Raw genomic sequence first — 14,004 nt, 5'->3', positions numbered from 1 at the left:
CCTGTCATTGGCAGGCACAGCAGCACGCAGGCAGCTGTCTGGAAGGGGCTCGCTCATATTTCAAGCAGCAGGAATCTTCTGGCATTTGGCCATGGACTCACCTTTCTAATGACTGAAAATCCACATGCCGTCCTACTGCCAAGATGCCTCTGCCCATCCCTCTTTCTCCAGAGTAGGGGAAGATTATGAAACCCTTTTGTATTTCCTAGCTAGCAGCTGCTGAATGGAAAATTCCAAACAGGTATTTGGTCTGGTACAGATATCCAGAATAAAAACCCTGGTGATGTTAAATAGTGCAAATTGATTTGAGCTGAGAAAAATGCTGGAAAATCTACTTGACATTAAACAGATACTTTTCCAAAACAGAAAGTGCTGTGTAAAATGTCCTTTTTGCTAAACACAATCTTGCTGTTTGTGTAAGAACATCCACAAGGAGTTTACTTTAGGCAGGAAGCAGCTCATTTGCTGAACTGATCCTAGACACTGTCTTCTTCTGTTGGGAAGTATTGTGCTTGGCACTTCTACAGAACTGGGAAAGTATAAATTTTATCAAATACTGAAAAATCCTCAACTCAGACTGAAATCTCAGATTCTTACCTTCTGAGAACTCAGTACAATTCGCCTCCCAAGTAAGATATTTCAAGTCAGGAAAATTTAAAGCAATTATAACAACTACGTACGTCACCAGACTCTGCCTGACAAATGAGTATGACTGCAGTGACCTCCTCAGAGTTTCTCCCAGATATTATCTTTCTCACCACCAGTACCATTAATCAGGGATGTGACGCACGTATTTCTGTATAAAACTGGAAATGAGTCAACCGCTATGGATATATGTGACTCCTTGCAGATGCTCAGGCACCACTGAGTCGTGACTTGAGCAACCAACTGCTTCAAAGCTGTATGTTATTTGAAGTACTGTTTCATAGAAAAAAAATCAGCAGGAACCTTGTTCCTAGTTTAGTCCTATTACATAACAAGATGTGTCAGGTGCCACATACTGCTTTGCATAGATACTGCAAGGATGAAAATGTGAGTATGTGATATTTCTCTTCCTTCTATTCTCAGCTGAGACTATCATATATGTAAATGTTAGATGTCTCTGACCATGAGAATCTCACACTTTCATTAAAAATAACTTGACTCTTACTGTCACAAGTTTTTCTTTTCATCTTGCAGCATGTTCAATAAAAGCAGACATGTTGTTAAAAAAGACATTGAACAACTGGACATTATGGTTACAGGACATAAACACTTTCACTCACTGGTCAGAAGTTTTGATGCAAAAGAGATTATTAAAGGCTAAAGGGTGATGCTCAGCCAGCTGACTTTAACCATCTAACAGTCAAGCTTCCAGTCCAAGCTGGGCATTCAGGATCTCTCCATAATCAAAGGCGAGACAGCCTACAGAAACTCTCTGATGAGCCAGTCACTCTTTCCACCTATTTTAAAATTAAAGGAAATGCCCTTGGATCTGCCTCTCCCTGTTGATTAACTTTATCTTATGTTGACTAGCCACCTCATTTTTGGATAGCTAAATTCAGTTTACCATGAATTCTAGTTTACTCAAGAAATTACGGAATATGCAGCCAGTGATACACTTAGAAAGGGTGCTTGCCTCAATCCAGTTACTCTTGACAAGATGTTCCTCATTAGATATTTAGTCCCATTGTTTTAATATAAAAAAGCTTAGAGAGATAGCAAAACCATAGGCTTAAAAAGCCTGCTGGAAAAAAAGGGGGTTTTTTGTATTCAGCAGACAGACATTTCCCAGTTTAGAGCAGTGTGGCATTAAACATCAAATATTTATTTCTGCTCTGAAAAAAAAAGAGAAATAATATTCTCTTCACATGTTTCAATGAGATATCTGTTGTCAAAGATAGTAAATGTCTAATATATCATTACTTTAGTCTGAGAGGAAGCACAGCTCATTGGGGCTCACTGAGGATATACGGTGTCCAGGTTATCCTACCACTGGAGTGACTGAAAATATTACTCCTTTCTTCTTAATGTATTTTTTTGCAAGTAGATTGGTCAAATCTGTATGTGCTTTTAGTCATCTCCCGCTGATTTTGCTGCCTGAGCTTATATAAAACCAAACCAAGTCTGCATGATCAGCTGGATAACAATAGTTAAGACTGCTTTTGTCTGTCTTAACTCTTTTTAAGACAATAACGTAACATGTTGATTAAGAACCTGTTCAGCTATAGTGTCTGTTTCCATGCTTTGCCAATGATGCAGCAAACACCACTATTGGAATTAATGCAAATCTAATCAGTTCTTTTTTTATCTTGATGGAAAATCTATACTTTAACAAACTTAACTGAATGTCTTTAAAATAACTAACTAGTGAGTAAAACCTGATTCTCTAGGAAGGAATGAAACCTAACCTGTTCTAACCACAGACCAAAGCAATGCAACAATGTATAGGGCTATTTTTTAATAAGGGCAAAGTGAACAGAAAGGCTGTATTGATGCATAATTAGAAAGTTTTTCAGAATTCCTGATCCTGAAAAAGCTGACAGGGAAACTAAATAAAGAGAGACTATATTTGCATCTATCTTAACTAATATTCTGAATCTGTTTGATTTTGAATTTATGAAAAAAAATTGTGTATAAAATAATCTTTATGAAAGCACCTTGCTTGCATCAATGGGTTATTTCCTATCAATACACAGAGGGGAAAAATCCATTACTGTTTTCTGGAATCTCATTGAACAGCTGGTAAGTATGAGACATTGATGTTTTATGTAAGAGTACACCCCAGTGTAATGCATGTTTGTGATTTTAACCCATACCCATGGAATACTTATGTCCCAAACCTCTAAATCCTGCAGAGTGCCATGAAATCCAGTTTAGCATTCTTATGTAGCTAATAAGGTAAAGGAAAGGACTCATAAATCAGCAGGTGTCCTTTAGCTACTTTAGGTGCATTGACCTACTTTACACACATATCCTAGGATAAGATCAGTTGCAACCCATAAGCATATAATTTTTTTTTTTTACATTGGCTGTAAAAGGAGCATATGACAACTGCTCATCTAAGTTTATCTACTTTAGACATAGCTGTATATTACCAAGAAAAACAAAACTTTCATGTCTTAGCCTCAAAAGGAATGTCAACTGGTATTATTTCTGTACAATCTCATCGAGAATTCATTTTACATTTACTTTACAGAACGTTATCCAGAAGTGACTGGCTCAAGAGAAATAAATCATATTGATAAGCATGGTGACCTTGACTTCTGCTGTGATTACCCCCATTCAGGGGTTGAAAGTGCCTTAAAACTTGGTACTCCTACAAGTGCAACAGTGACCTCAACTGTAGGATTTGTAAGCTTCAGTAACCATTACAAGCTGGTATCACACAAACTAGGGTAATTATCTCACCTATGTTTTTCATCTTCTAAGTAACTATTAGATTCCAAATGTGCCTGATTCTCAAAGACGGATTATCCAACTCTGAAAAGCCTGTCAGTCAAGGCAGATAGGAAAATCAAACAGGAAACCATGGCTGATTGGAGAACGCGAGTAAAGAAATTTAGCCACGCAGTTTAGCGACACAAAGTGGATATATGCTATATACTTAGATCTTATCAACTATAATCAGTTAGGAAGCCTAGGGTTTGAATCACATTGTCACTAATGAGACATAAACACAGGTATAATCACAGAATTCAAAATAAACAGACATGAACCATAGGATGCATTTTCACTGTAAACAGGCAAGTATCAGTACTATTAGATAAGCTAATGAGTATAGTGCTTATAAAATACTTCATCGAGCTCTTGTACAGAAAGACAAGTCCCACTGAAGCAGAGGACAGGTATGACTGAGGAAAATAAGAACCTCTATAAGGAGGGTAAGCTGGAGAATCTGGATTAATTTGACAAGCTCAAAGCTACCTAGGCTATCTTCTTAACTAAGTGGCAATGTTGGTATAAAATAAGTTCATTTAGGCTGAAAATTTAAGGAAGGCTCATTAACGACCTATATTTTTGAACAAGACTTTTCATAGAAATAGCTGTGGGGAGCTAGCAATGCCACCTATTTTAAATTTGAGGTAGATAAATTTATTGAAAAGGTTCTATGAGGCAGTTGTTTGAAGTAACAGGGGACTTGATCTAATGACCCTGCTAACCTATGTTCCTCTTACTTATCTTTAGAAAACACCAGACTTTTTCTTCTTCCATGTATTGTAAGGTATTCTGTGTTCCAAAAAGATCAATCAAGAACTACCTTGTTCTGTGCAGTGCAGCCTTTTACTTTGAGGCATAAAATTCCACAGACTTGAGGCCCAAACTGAGAGAGCATACTGTTAATAAAATGCATTACATGTCGATGACTTTGTCTTCACAACTGCATCCAGACATTAGGCTGCTTTTACTGCTCTCATTTTTATCTGTCACGTTTTTTTGTTTGTTTGCATCTTTGCCAACTGCTTTAATCCAAAACCTAGAATTTACTTTTTTATTTTTTATTTCTGAGATGTATCAATGTTTTATCTTCTTTTCTCACACAAAACCAACAGGAGCTTTAGGGATTCTCTTTCAGGAGCATGACCATGTTCCTACTTCCCAGGATGACCAGATTTCTTGTTCTTATGTCTTGTTTTCCTCTGTTCAATAGTATATTAGTTTTATATTAATTTTATCCTTAATATTAACTGAAATTATATTCATAAGATATTGGAACAACCTACAACATGGTTAACTCAAAAAAGATATATAGGTACACAAGCTATAGGTATGACAAAATTCAGGTTTGTTGCTAAGGTGTCAAAGGCAGAGCAAATGCAATTTGAGGCAGCCACATATAATTGAAAATGCAACTCCTGCATCACATATCAGCCACATCCCGTGCTGTTAACAATTTGATCTTTTAATTATTTTTATTTTTTTCAGGAGGAAAGAGTTATTTTTCAAGAGGCAGCTTATCAACAAATTTACCTGAGGCATTTGCACTCATTTCCCTACATGGCATGGTGCCTGGAAGTCTAGCAATAAAACACAAGTTTAACCTAGTAAAGACTAGCTGGTATGCACAATAATCTTTGTTCAATGATAAAACTTTTTTGGTTGTTGGTTGGTTTTTGTTGTTACTGTTTTCTACTATACAAGACAGAGCAGTTTGGTCCACTGTTAGGCTTGGGGTTTTTTTGAGCTTCAATTCCAGCTGCTGCTGTAGATGCATTCTTTGAGCTTGGACAAATAACTGTCCTTCCACTTTTCTCTTCATTGACATTAAAAATGTGAGCCCCATTGAATGACCTAAATTAATGAAGAATATGGCTGAGACATGGGGCCAGGGCAGTGATAAGTTTGTAGCTAACCAGAGTGAAATGGTGATTATAAAACAACTTGTTCTCTTCATAAGCTTAGTCTTTGTCACAGAATTGCAGTGGTTCCGGGAGTGACAACTGAAAGCCCTGGAAGTGCAGAGGTGTATTTCTTTTCTTTTTGACAAGGGTAAAGTGTATAATTTGGACTGTTTTATGAACAGTTCATTAAACTGTGATCCTTAAATTAAAAACATAGCATATACTGCTTGTCTTTTCTCTAAATAACAAATGTTCTGAAGATGTTCATGTACTCTAGAGAAATAGGTCAATTTTTTTTTGAAGTAATGTTTTAAAATTAGATTGATATAATTAAACTACACAAAACACAATCCAGAGGAATGGTGATATGTACTTTAAGATCAAAGATTTGCAGATCTTTTCCTTGACCTTCTCTTTAATTACTTTGTCCTTTGGTAATAAAGTTAGCAGGAACTTTTCATTGCAGGATATTTGTAAAAGATTAAAAAGATCCCCAGGAACTTACACACTGTCAAGAGTAAATTAATATTGTCTTCCTCTTGCTGTAAGTGGCAGCATGGCAACTGAGTCAGACATTGGCTTCTAACATTTTGAGTTTCAGTAATGATCTTTAAATGCAATTAATATGCTTCTGGAGTGCTTCAGGAGACTTCACTTCAAAACTTTAGTGGAAGTCAGAGAAAAGTAGGTGACATGGGCATTATACATGCTATATATGTTTGTATAGTTGCACCTCTGGCTTTCTTTCACCTTTTATATACACAATCTCAGATCCCCAACACATTTTGCATATATGAAAAGTATAGATAGTAATGAGAAAAGACAGAATGTTAAAATAGACTAAATTAGGTGAATAAGAACAGAAATTAAGAAGGATTTCAATTTAATTTGTTTGCTGTATCTTTAACAGTGTATGTTAAAATCCAGGACTAAGTCTATCTCAGTTGCAAACAGTAATGGAGTAAAGCAGGCTATCAACTGGCACTGCCTTAGTTCCTTGGGATCTAAAACTTTTAGTCATTTCTCTCATATTCATTTCTCCTCTAAAAGTTTGCAGTGACCCTGTAATAAGTGGAGCACTTGCTAAGTGAACAGTTGTGGTGAGGAAAGGGAATGATCCACCTGGCAGCAACCACTGAGACCTACCTTCAGTATAGCACCCTCGAGGCCAGAGGTCTTCTCCATTGAAAATATGAGAGGCTGGGGTGCTGACACTGCTAAGTGGAGAGGTTTGGTGTGCATGTTGCAGGAGTTCACCCCGGTCTCCTGCCCAGGGACAGTCTGAGTGAAAGCATGTTAGACACCTCCTCTCACCGAGCAGCTTGGATTTATAGGGCCAAACAAAGCCATCCTAAAAAATAGTTACCAGCTTAGGTATCAAGTTACTCAGGGGAAATGAAATTATTTGGTTTCTAGGTGAAGGCTGGGTCTCCTACTCTCTGTTCATTAGTTTCCAGAACTTATTATACATGATGGGAGAACGTGGGGTCAAGGGGTGGAAGAGTGGGTTCAACCCTCAAATTAAGAAAATCCAGAGTTTGTCTTTACAACTTTATTTTGGCTGCCACTTTCATAGTCTTTAAAGATAAGACTGCATGTCTTTTGTTCTGCAGCATTTCTGCTTCATTTGCTGTACAGGGTACTGGAGAGCAAAAACATTTTATTTTCATAACTCCTTGGTTTAGAACCCTGGAAACCTGGATTCTGTTTGTGCTTCTCTGTGGTAGTGGTTATGCTTAATATCACCAGGCACAACTCAGGAGGCTATAGCTAGTTTTATCTGTTAATTCTAACATTTCTGCACATCTTAGTATGTAACTTGTAAATTGTAGCATCCTTTAAACATAGTTGTATATAATACAGCCCGTAGTTTAAATGAAATATGCTGGGCGGGTTTGTTTGCTTGTTTGGTTGGTTTTCTCCTTAGCTTTATTTTTTTGTGTTCGATTTTCTAACCCTAATTCATGAGATTTGAATTTTCTGTCTAGTTAATGAAAGATGAATAAATGTAAAAAATTGCTTAATAATCTTGTGGTTAGTCTAAATGTATCTGTTTGAATAACGTAAAATTACATAGATGATAAATTGTATTAATTTCAAGGATTGCTGCAGTAAATTGCATCTACCTTCAAATCAGCATAGGTACACACACAAGGGTGTTTACACAAATGTACTTGATGCTTGTGGCAAGGAATACCAAGGAACATTTCTACAGACTAGCATTTTTTTGTCATATTTGTGAAAGTTTCACAAAAATAAGAAATGAACACTCTTTCTCCTGCAGTCCACAGGAGTCTTTTGGTTGCATTCAACATAAAGAAAAACAATTTCCTTGTGCTCCTGCTACCTACAGCTGCAATGAACTGCTAGATTATGTCCTATGTGAATGAGCTATTCATTGTTCTAAAGTCCCTCTTACCTGACCAGTACCATATCTCTTCAGTAAGTAGACTTTGTTTTAAGCAAAGGTTATTGGTTAATATAACCACTCGTATCTTTGCAAAGGAAAGATTGCTACTTAACTTCAATAAACTGATTGGGATAAAATAATGAAAGAAGACAGAAGAAACCTTCCAAATAGAAGTGGCCACCAACTACTAGACTTTGGTCTTATTCTCAGACCTCATAATAAGTAATATCAAATTCTAAGAAATACCTGTAATAATAAATACTATACAAGCTTGGAAAATACAGCTTGAGAATGTTCCTGTTTTCGTTAAATGAGTCACATAGACAGCTGTTTGTAAAAAGATCTACAAGGAGCTTACATTGCATTAGAAATAGTGCAACAATTTATGATGATATTTGCTCAAGATATTGGAGTTTAGTACTCTTTAAAAGGTTATGAAATAGTTAAGAGGTTGCTTATACTATTGTTTAGTTTTTGAAAGCACAGGAAGATAGAAGGCCAGTATTGTGGTTAAAGCATCAGACTGCAACTTGAGAGACTGGAGTTGAACTTTAATATTGGCTACCGTCTCTGTATTAGATTCCTCAGCTGAAACAGCATGGCTGACAGTACTGCCTTTTTCTAACCCTTTTCTTCTTATACCAATTTTAATTGTAAGTTCTCAAGAATAAAAATAGTTTATTGCTCTGTGTATGAAAATTAAGTGGTTTGTAATAAAGCTCTGATCTTGAGTGGTCCCATTGACACTAGGATTTCACAAGAAACATAACTGTCTTATTATTATTTTTCTGAGTATTTGTGGTGTTAACAGTGTACCTATTGCACTATTACCTGCAACACCCTGGTGCTTTCTTGGAGGTATTCCTATAGGTTTTGTCTGGAACTTTCTCCATTTGCCAGGTGTCACAGATGACTGAGGATTTAGGCTACAATGTGAGGACATGGAGTCAGCATTGCCTAAACTGCTTTGGGTACCAGAGCAGTATAAACATGTAACTTTTTTGCTCAAGTTAATTTTCACTCCTTGCTTCTGATACTTGAATTAGCTCCTCTGTATTTGGTGCAGAGCCTGAGTAGTCAGATTTTATTTGGAACTGAGTCCCTGAAAAGTCAGGGATTATTGCAAGAAGTACTTCTGAGGCAAGAGGGGGACAGAAATCATTGACCACTCACAAGGATTCACAGTTCAGAAGTGATTCCACAAGGACAATTGAAGCAAACTTTTTTATTTGAAAATAGCTCTAGGGTTTTTAAAATATTAGAAATAAGATGCTTTGACCTTAGTGCAGTGAGTCTTACATGCAATTTTAAGGAACAAGAACTTTTCAAGAAATGTGTTCTGAAGGCATATACTCTCCTGTGAATTGATAGCACTGTAGTCTGTGGAATGCAGCACGTTTCAGCTGAGATAATAGCACTTACATGTTCAGAATGTTTCTCACATAGGGTCTGAGCCAAAGGCCCTTTGAAGTGAACAGCATTTTTCCTTTTTTGAAGTATGCATTATTGAATCAGTAGCATTGAAATCATAGGCAGACCTGAGTGAAAGAGTAAATGCAGATTGACATTAAATCTATAGTTCCTACCTTTTGCAGGACTCAAAGCCCTTAATTCTAACTTCATATTGCTTCTCCATGAATAATAACCATTCTGTCCTGGTTTTGGCTAAGACAGAACCTTTCAGTAAATTTTCCTTTCAGTTAAGTTTCTTCTAAGTAACTGCACTTTCTGCAGTTGATTATATTTTCTTTTCAGACAGTGTCTGCTTCTAGAATTGATAATGCTTGATGTTTACAGTTGTTACTAAGGTAACGGTAGGAATGATGTGCAGAAAGACCCGTGTTTATATTTATCCCTGTAGGAACCAAGGTCACTGCTAAATCTCTTCCACAAATGAGAAGGTATGGAAGGGTCACACCTGCAGGGAGGAGCTGACAGAACAGCAATCACAAAATTGACCAATGGACTATTCCATCCCATACACGTCAAGCTCAGTTTAAAGCTGGGTGATCACAGGGGTCTCACTTTCTTCTCTCATGGCCAGCATCCTTGAAGGACTCTGCCTGTTCTCCTGCCTCCCATCCCAGCCCATGGATTCCTGAATCCAGGTCCCATCTGCTGCTGAATCCAGTTCAGGACTTCCCAGCACCTGCCCTGCAGTCATGGGGTGCAATTCTGTGATCATTATGGGAGGAGCTCAATATTGATTTCATATATTTCTATCATTTTTCACATTAGTATAATTGGTAATAGTATTAATATTACTGTACTCTTTTTTGTCATTGTTATTGTTTTATTAAAGCTGGTTTAATTTTCAAATCCATAAGCCTCTCTCCCTTTTTTTCTTTTGCTTTCTCTTTTTTGGGAGAAAAGGGTTGAGAGTTTCTGTCATCTGTTTAAAGTGCCAGCACAGACTTAAATGGTGACAACTTCCAAGGAATTTATTTGCCAAGTTGAGGACTGGAACTTCCTAATCTGAAACATAAACTTCTCTTGCATGAGCTGAAAATTCAGAATTGCCAAATCTTTTACACAGGCAAATGCAATCGGTTAAATTATCTAAGTGACTAGAGGGAGACACATGCTGTACGTGAGTAAAGGGCATGTTTGCAAGGAGAAAAGCAGGTAAAAGGAGGTTTATATGTATCCAAAAGAACCCTTCTCTGTCTGTCTAACCATGTTGTGGCTGAAGCCGGTATGGCATAGGTCACATATAGTGTGTCTGTATTAGTTACTTGGTGTGCTTCAGAGGTTCATTTGGTGGACAAATTTGTTTTGCATCTACACTAGAAGCAGCACAAGGTGCACTCGCAGGTGCAGCACTGGTGTGCTCACAAGAGATTCTTTTCTCATGGGACCAAGGTTGAAGTTGCACCCTCTGGAGAAAAGGATACAAAAGCAGGAGTGTTCAAGTGGATCTTCAGGTAGTAGAAAATACATTTCTGTTCCTCTTTCTACCTCAATAAGATGTACTTCCTAAGGGTAGCAGTTCACATTTATTTCCTTGCTTTGAGTTTTCTAACCATGCCTGATTCCCTAATTAGCTAAACTGTAAATATGAAGAAGAAGTCCAGAGGGGAACTACCAATTAGAATAATTAAAGTTATTTTAGAAGCTTTTCCACAAGAGAAAAAAACTGTAAGAGAAAATACTAACTTTGATTCAAAGCATAAACAATGTATTTAAAGGCTAAGGAATTATTTATGTTGGCTGCAGAAGACGGAACTGAAAGGAATGTAAAAATTTGATATTTGAAAAAAAAATCAACTTCAAAGGAAATGTGAAAACTCTTTAACAAGGTCTCTGTTTTTGCAGCATTCACAGTGTAAGTAGAAGGAACTTTTCTACTCAGGAACCTGGTATTTTAAATGGAAACCTGACTAAAGCTACTACTAAAAACCTAACTAAATGTACTAGTAAAGATAACTGTTTTTCAGAAACTGTTTTCTCTCAAAAGAAGGACTGCTTATGAAGAAAGTAAGAGATATTTTAAAGTGAGGGAAGGTTTTTATTTTAATAATTAAATTTATCTTCCACATTTCATAAGCAAAGCCACAGGCATTTTTTGTGACTTTTATGGATCATGACTTTCATGTTCTGGAAAACAAATCATGCCCATCCTATTCCAAATCTTGTATAGCTCTAGGTATTAACAACTGCAAAAATGTTATTTGTTCTCATTAGCACATGTAAGACTTCCTGTGGAGTATCCTGAAGCTCTTAGAAGTGACAGCAAAAATGTCCCTGTGATAGGAACACATGAGCAATACTTCACACCCTGGTGATGTATCACTATGTTATGACATTTCACTGTGATGGCAGGAAGAAAGTGAAGTATTGCTGTCATAACACTGACCTGAATAATTATTTGCTTCGCAATTAATTGCAGGAAATGAATTTGCATACATCCTCTGTTTCTGCCTTATCTTACTTCTAACTATTGGACAATGGTCACTCTCTTAAGAGAACAGACATAAATTTGTTGCAGAATTTTCATTTTCTTATGTAATTTCTGTAGTCTTTATTTAGCACTTCATGTTTCAGTAGCAACAGAGCTCCAGAAAATCAGAGGAGTGAATGCAGGTGGAGCCACAATAACAATTTCTCTCAATTTTGAGACCTACTGGAGGAGCAGTGAGAGTAAAACCTTTGCTCCTGTTGTCTTGTCAAGGTCTGTAGCTGAAATAGCTGTCAAGCCCTCAGTCTTCACAAGCCCTAAATTACTAAGTTTTAAAGACAAGTAGTATTGAGTGCTAGTCAATGGGCAATGTCCAGTTAGACAAATCAACCTTTGTATTTACTAGCACTGTGTTGCAACAACTATTTGTAAGTTTTGCTGTCTTGAAATGAAAATTATCTTAAAATAGAGCAATCTAACAAAACACAAGACCATCCATGCAATTAGGTAAAAAATAGCTGAGATGGATGGTTCAAACAGTTACAATTGAGCCTATGAAATCAGCCTTCTGAAGGAGAGGATTAATTACAGCAATCAGAAGAATAGCAGTCATAAGGATCTCTGAGACATGGAAGCCCATACTCGTTAGAAACCTCTGGCTGCATCTGTCCACTGTCAGTACAACAATATAATCATTGCATATAAAGGCTAATGGCAGAGCTGAGCGTGACATCAGTAGCACATGAACTTTAAAAGAGACACATCTTGTCTCCTCATGCAGGAGCAGTAAGCTGAAGTTTGGGAGGCCCTTCCACTTTCTTCTTTGTATATTTCTACAGAAGATATTTGAAGGAAAGATTCTCATCCAGCAGAACCAAATCTTAAAACCAGAGCTATCATTTAATCCAGAATCTAGTGAGTAATTCTTTTAAAACTTGAACACTTTCTTAGAATAAGAAAAGCTGATGTTGATCCAGCTAAATTGTTGGCAGCTACTAAGAATATACTGATAAATGCATTGTGCTACCTGTTTAGTTTTCAGTAATATTACTCCTTACTATGATGTTCCCATTGTACTGTTCTTGTGCCATAGTTTCTTCATACTGCCATCATAGTAATACCCATTCAAAATGGCAAATAGAAACCTCCAGACCATTGTGTAGGAAAAAACTTACCAGGAGGATTTTTTTCCAACTATGTGGACTTTAATTCACTTTATATGGAGAAAATCCTGCTATATGTATCTCAGATCTCAGGATATGTGCTTTACATTAAAAGTAATGCTTATGCCAAGCATCCAAAAACACTTTAATGAAGGACAGTATCAATTTGCCTCTAGCATATCTCTAATTGGATATAACTTGAATTGTCTTGCGGGAATTCTGCTTGTTTGGATAAAATCTGAATTTGTTTTGCCTGCATAAAGATATAGCTTAAAGAAAAACTGTTGCATTATATAATATCAAACAGCTTAACTCCTACATCTCATTATATTAAAGACTAAACTACTGGAAGCAATGAGAACATTTCAAATTTTATTATAAACATGAAAGCAAATGGGAAGCAGAAAGTTTAACGTAGAATGTGCTGTAAGTATGCTTGAAAAACTCTGTATCATTTCCATCCTTTCCTATACTAGGCTACATTTTGTAAGTCATACTGTAAACCATACATGGAGGAATTTGTCAGAATTATCAGAATTGCCTCTAGCAATTGTCACTGCCTTTAGCAGCAGTACTGCCTGTTTTTGAAAAAGAGCAAAAGTGTAGCCTGGTTTTCTTTCCTTCCAAGCTCAGGAAGGAAACATTGCCTCAGTTTCCTGCAAATCAGCTTGAAATGTTCAGGTCTTCACAAAAAGCAATAAAAAAAAAATAGTTTTTACAAGATGAAATACGAATCTTAAAGTTTCAGAACTTCAGATCTAAAGGTTAAACAAAACTGTCAAGTGGGCTGAATTTTTCAGCAGACTAAGGTTTGCAGTGCGTGGTGGGAGATGCAGCCATCTTCAATTCAGGAGCTGTAGTCACTGGAGGAGAAACACCCTCAGGTGTTACAGAGAATGAAAGCCTGAAGGTTTGCAGTACCTGACAGGCTTTTAAAAGAGGCTTAATCCAAAGATAAGAATAACTAAAAAAAATTCAACAAATCTTTTATTTTTTTCTTCATTTCTCTTTTTTTAGAATTTGTTCTGCCAAACATGTGGTAAAGGTGCACTAATATGTGATATATGCCTAATAATAGCTAGAACTGGAGCTTGATACAGGATGATTTGCTGTATATTGACTTTCTGGGATGTCCATCAAAGTTAGTAAGAAATGTAGTGAAAACATACTATACAATATGCAAATATTCTGCAGTGGAATTTGGGGGGAAGA

Source organism: Streptopelia decaocto (assembly GCF_964273445.1).
Source record: "Streptopelia decaocto genome assembly, chromosome: 2".
Taxonomy (NCBI): Eukaryota; Metazoa; Chordata; class Aves; order Columbiformes; family Columbidae; genus Streptopelia; species Streptopelia decaocto.
This window is presented reverse-complemented; position numbering follows the sequence as displayed.